This window comes from Camponotus floridanus, unplaced genomic scaffold (genome assembly GCF_003227725.1).
Source record: "Camponotus floridanus strain SB8 unplaced genomic scaffold, Cflo_v7.5 scaffold130, whole genome shotgun sequence".
Lineage (NCBI taxonomy): Eukaryota > Metazoa > Arthropoda > Insecta > Hymenoptera > Formicidae > Camponotus > Camponotus floridanus.
The window spans coordinates 142,393-147,823 of record NW_020229249.1 but is presented as its reverse complement, the minus strand read 5'-3'; the positions used below and the strand labels follow the sequence as shown (position 1 = coordinate 147,823).

Genomic DNA, 5,431 nt, shown 5'->3' with positions numbered 1-5,431 from the left:
CCGTCTCTCTCGCATTCGTGGCGAGCCGTGAACAGTGCGGTTTCGCGTATGCATAGATAGCCACAAGTCAGCTATCTATCTCAAAATTGGGCGAACCGACGTGTATAGTGCGGTCTCGCTCGAACTCTAGTACGAACAGCATAACGCCGTCTCTCTCGCATTCGTGGCGAGTCGTGTATAGTGCGGTCTCGCTCGAACTCTAGTACGAGCGGCATAACGCCGTCTCTCTCGCATTCGTGGCGAGCCGTGAACAGTGCGGTTTCGCGTATGCATAGATAGCCACAAGTCAGCTATCTATCTCAACATGGGCGAACCGACGTGTATAGTGCGGTCTCGCTCGAACTCTAGTACGAGCGGCATAACGCGTCTCTCTCGCATTCGTGGCGAACCGACGTGTATAGTGCGGTCTCGCTCGAACTCTAGTAACGAAGGCATAACGCCGTCTCTCTCGCATTCGTGGCGAACCGACGTGTATAGTGCGGTCTCGCTCGAACTCTAGTAAGAGCGGCATAACGCCGTCTCTCTCGCATTCGTGGCGAACCGACGTGTATAGTGCGGTCTCGCTCGAACTTCTAGTACGAGCGGCATAACGCCGTCTCTCTCGCATTGTGTCAAGTCGTGAACAGTGCGGTTCGCGTATTCGCAGATAGCAATATTCATCTATCTATATCGGACCAGCGACTGACGTGTATAGTGCGGTCTGCTCACGCTTATCGAGCGGCATAACGCCGTCTCGCTCACTCCACGCGAACGGCGATATAGCGCCGTCTCGCTCGCTCTCACGCGAACGGCCGATTATAACGCCGTCTCACTCGCGCTCACGCGAACGGCCGATAGCGCCGTTCGCTCGGCTCTCACGCGACGGCTGATAGAGCGCCGTCTCGCTCGCTCTCACGCGAACGGCGATAGAGCGCCGTCTCGCTCGCTCTCAAGCGAACGGCCGATATAGCGCCGTCTCGCTCGATCTCGCTAACAGCTGATCGATAGCTGTCTCGCTCGCTCTCACGCGATCCGCGTAGTGGTGCGCTCTCACCCTACATCGCGTCTTGAGACCAGCAAAACGTGTATCATTTTTGTGACTTTAACAATAAACGGACAGTAATTCGCTCACCGGTCTTACTGTAACACATTAAGTCGCACTGCAGATCATTTCATTCCTATCAAGTATTTCTTACCGATTCACGCACTGAGAGAGCTTGCGATACCCCTGCCGCAAAGTTCAATCGCGCTTACCCGGCTTACAAAATTCGCGAATCGAAAAGCGCGATCCCGAACAATTTCCAATTCAATCTAGAAAATTAAAACATCGCAAATTTATCAATTCATAAGCAAGGTACATGCACAATTTCATTTACTTTTGTTATGATAATTTTTTTATATATTTTAAAAATATAATATTTTTAAAAAATAATATTTTTTTAGTATTTTTTCAATTTCAAAACTTATGCTGGATATATAACGACGTATTTTTTAGCTCTGCATTGCAATGGAAATGTGCTGATGATCCGCGAACAATTGTTGATGAAGTCGATGAAGTTAATGCAAACATGCCAATTCAATTGAAAACAAGGCATCATCATCAAATTCTTGATTAATAAGCAAGTATATGCACATAATTTCATTTATTTTAGTTACGATTATATACCGGGTAGTTTTTTAACTTGAGACTGCAAAATATCTGAAAAACTAAGAGCTTCTATCAAAAAAATTGTTTCTACAAAAGTTGTAATGGCTGTAAGGGGGCCATAAGATAGTGACAATGATTTGGATCTTGATAGTCAGTTGAGGTGGTGAAGGTCACCGTCAATTTCTTTAAATAGAACCACCTATTTTTCATTGCAATCTTGTAGCTTATCTCAAGAGCTTTCCAAAACCCTATAATGAAAAAATACTTATTATAGGTTTGGAAAGCTCTTGAGATAAGCACAAGAATATGCAATGAAAAATAGGTAGTTTCTATTTAAGAAATTGACGGAACCTTCACATGACCTTCAACTGACTAATTTAAGGTAAAATCATTGTACTATCTTATGGCCCCTTTGCAGCCATACAACTTTTGTAGGAACATTTTTTGATACGAAGCCTTAGTTTTTCAGATATTTTTGCAGTCTCAGGTTAAGAAACTCACCCGGTATATATAATATATATATATATATATATATATATATATATATAAATATATTTTAGTGTATATGTATAATTCTTATTTCTATTTCAATTACTGATTATGAGTTCAGAATTATATAGTATATACACACCCACACATTTATTCTTTGAACTATTTTTCCTAACATTTTTCTAACACCATTTTTATATTTTTTAATATATTATTAGATTTATATTTTATTTTTATACATCTTACATCACACATATGTATTTTACTTTTTTATATTTAATATTTTATCTGTACATATATCTTTAATAGTACATATATTGAAAAATGGGTTTAGAGAACGTCCTGTTCCTCTATTCTTACATTTTTTTGAAAAATACATGCTGTGTTAGAATATAATTTATAAATATAATCAAAATGTTTTGAGTATTTTTTATAGATCTAACCGTACGAACATTTGTCATCCAGAAACTTATAAGTTTAGAATTAAAACTAAACTCTATAGAAAGATGTCAAAAACTTATTCTAAAGAAAATTTCAATCGACACTTTTGAAGCCAAAGAAAAAGAAACAATAGATATCTATCAAGATTTACCGTTAAAAACTGAAACTGATTTACAATCAATGGAAAACAAATTAAATAATGATTCATTATATCGAAATGAAATGGTAAGTTAATTGTCTTGTGTATTTTAACGTTACAATATGAAATTATATACAAAAATAAGAAAAATCTAATAAATTCAAAAATAATATAAAACGACTAATGAGAGTCACACAATTGTTAATGGATGTTAAATAATAAAAAGAATAATTAATATTCAGGTATTTGTTTAATGATAAATGTTTTTGGGCCACTCTCAAAAACAATATTTAATCTAGAAATAAAAAAATATATAATTATATTGAATATGAAGTCAGAACACAAGCGTTAATTTTACAATTAATTAGCATTAAAGAAAGTAACACGATTATTTACATATGTTAGAAAATAGTATATAGTAAAAATCTCGGTGCATGCTGGTATAAAAGTATGTCGTTTGATAATTATATATTTTTGTTTAATTTTTTAATTTAAATTATTTTATAAAGAGAATGGTCGGAAATGGGCTGAAACATTTATCATTTAATAAATATCTGAATATTATTAAATTTTTTTTACATTTATAACTTTTGCTCTCATTAGCAATTTTATATATTATTTTTTAAATTATATCATGTCTTTTAAAGATGTTTTAATAAGTTTCGTAGACTTTTTATTAAAATATTATATAATTTTTAGAATAATTAAATTGATATATATTTACAGTATTTTTACATGTGAATAGATAATTTATTATATAAAAGTTTCTTATAATATCTATATATTTAATAATTCCATTCTTTGTAACAATTTTAGGTTAAACAATTAGTCCATGTTACATGCCAGGATCTGAGGACTTCTTGTATACGTCTTATGAAAATAATTTTTGCAAATGAACTGGCCGTAAATTATAGTTGGTACGGAGCAAAAAAGAAGAAAATTTTTCCAAATTGCACATATGCAAAGTTATTATGAGTAAGTAAAATTAAAAACAATTTTTCTATTTTATTATTAGATGCTGTATAATTTCTGCACAAATCAAAAAAATATATTTACAAATATTTATAACTTATTTATTTATTAAATTACTTAGAAATGTTTCAATTGTTTTATTATATATTAATAGGTTTAAACGCTCATCTGTATAGATATATTGTAGAAATCAAGTCGAAATTTTTTTTCAATTTTTATAACTTAAAAATAAAAAAAAATTAAAGAAATTTTATTTATCAATAATTCACAAACAATTTTAAAAACTTTTTCAGGTGCAGTAAGAAAATTGCACATTAATGCTACAGATGAACAGATTTCAGCTCCAATAAAATATGGTTGGCTCATGCCAAAGAGCGTATGCAGAGACAAACATTGAATAGTGAAAAGGATTAAACTAGTACTTCGTTGAGTTTTTCTTGTCTTTTCTTGAATCTTTATAATTTATAATTTGTTTTGAGTTATTGTTGATAACGTTTATAATGATGATTATCCATCCTTTTTATTTTAAGTAGATATTCTTTTAGATTTATTCATTTTTCAAATTTAAGTAGGTTTTTTTTAGATTTATTCATTTTTCAAATTATGCACAATTTTGTTCTAATAAGTTTTCTTTTATTAATATGTATATATGTGCAATATTATAACATATTTGGAAAAAAACCAGACTCCATTATACTCATAGGCGTCGAAACACATGTCTGCGTAGAAAATACAGCTATTGACTTGAGACAAAATGGTTATGAGGTTCATACTGTTGCAGATTGTTGTTCTTCACGTATCTTCACGTACTCATACTGTTGCAGTATGAGTTGTTCTTAAGCATTTAAGAAATTTGAATAAAAAGATTTTATATGTGAACAAAATGTCAATATTTTACACCTATAATCCATTTATATATATAGTATATAAATATAAATGGATTATATATATGTACTGTAAACATTCAAAATCTGTTTTTCTGTATACTTATTATTAGTAGTCAAAATTTGCATATTTTTACTAGTAAGTATGAAAAAACGGATATGGGGTGTTTACGGTAACATATATCATTTATATTTATATATAAAATATAAGTTAATCTATAGAATATCTTGAGTATATTATTAGTACATTATAAGTACATATTATGTATATACCAATGTCATACTCAAGACATTCTATAGATATACTTATTATATACTAAAAGATATTTTCAGTATGTACTGAGAAGTAGGAAAAATCGGACATAGTAGCATTCTTAGTACATACTCAGTATATCGCAGTATGTATTTCGAATGTTCCTAGAACATACGCAATATACTTTTGTGATATTCTCAGAACATTCTCGGAATTTACATGTGCTGTGTGGGGACATACCTGTATTTGATTCCTGATATAGCATTTTCGATTCCCTCATATCGGTAAATAGTTGTACCGATTTTTCAAAATTGATGGCTTTATCGCTAATAGCCTCAACATTTCTCAAGTCAATTGATTCGTCAATTGATTCGTCATTATTTTTAAAACATCGAATATCTTGTTCGACATACATATTTGTATTTGACTCGTGACATTGCATTGTTGAGATATTTGAATCAGTCATATCGGGAAATGACTCTACCGACTTTTTTAAGTTGACGGATTCATTGCTAACATCTTCAATGCTTCTCGAGTCAATTAATTCGCTATTTTTTAAAAATCGAACATCTTGTTCGACATTATACATACCTGTATTATAGTTCGGTTCTGTTTCAAAAGCTTTT

General features: G+C 32.0%; 1 pseudogene; it reads left to right on the top strand.

Moving 5' to 3' along the window:
* The first annotated feature begins 2,440 nt into the window (after positions 1 to 2,440).
* LOC112637098 lies at positions 2,441 to 4,175 on the top strand (annotated as a pseudogene).
* Positions 4,176 to 5,431: the final 1,256 nt, after the last annotated feature.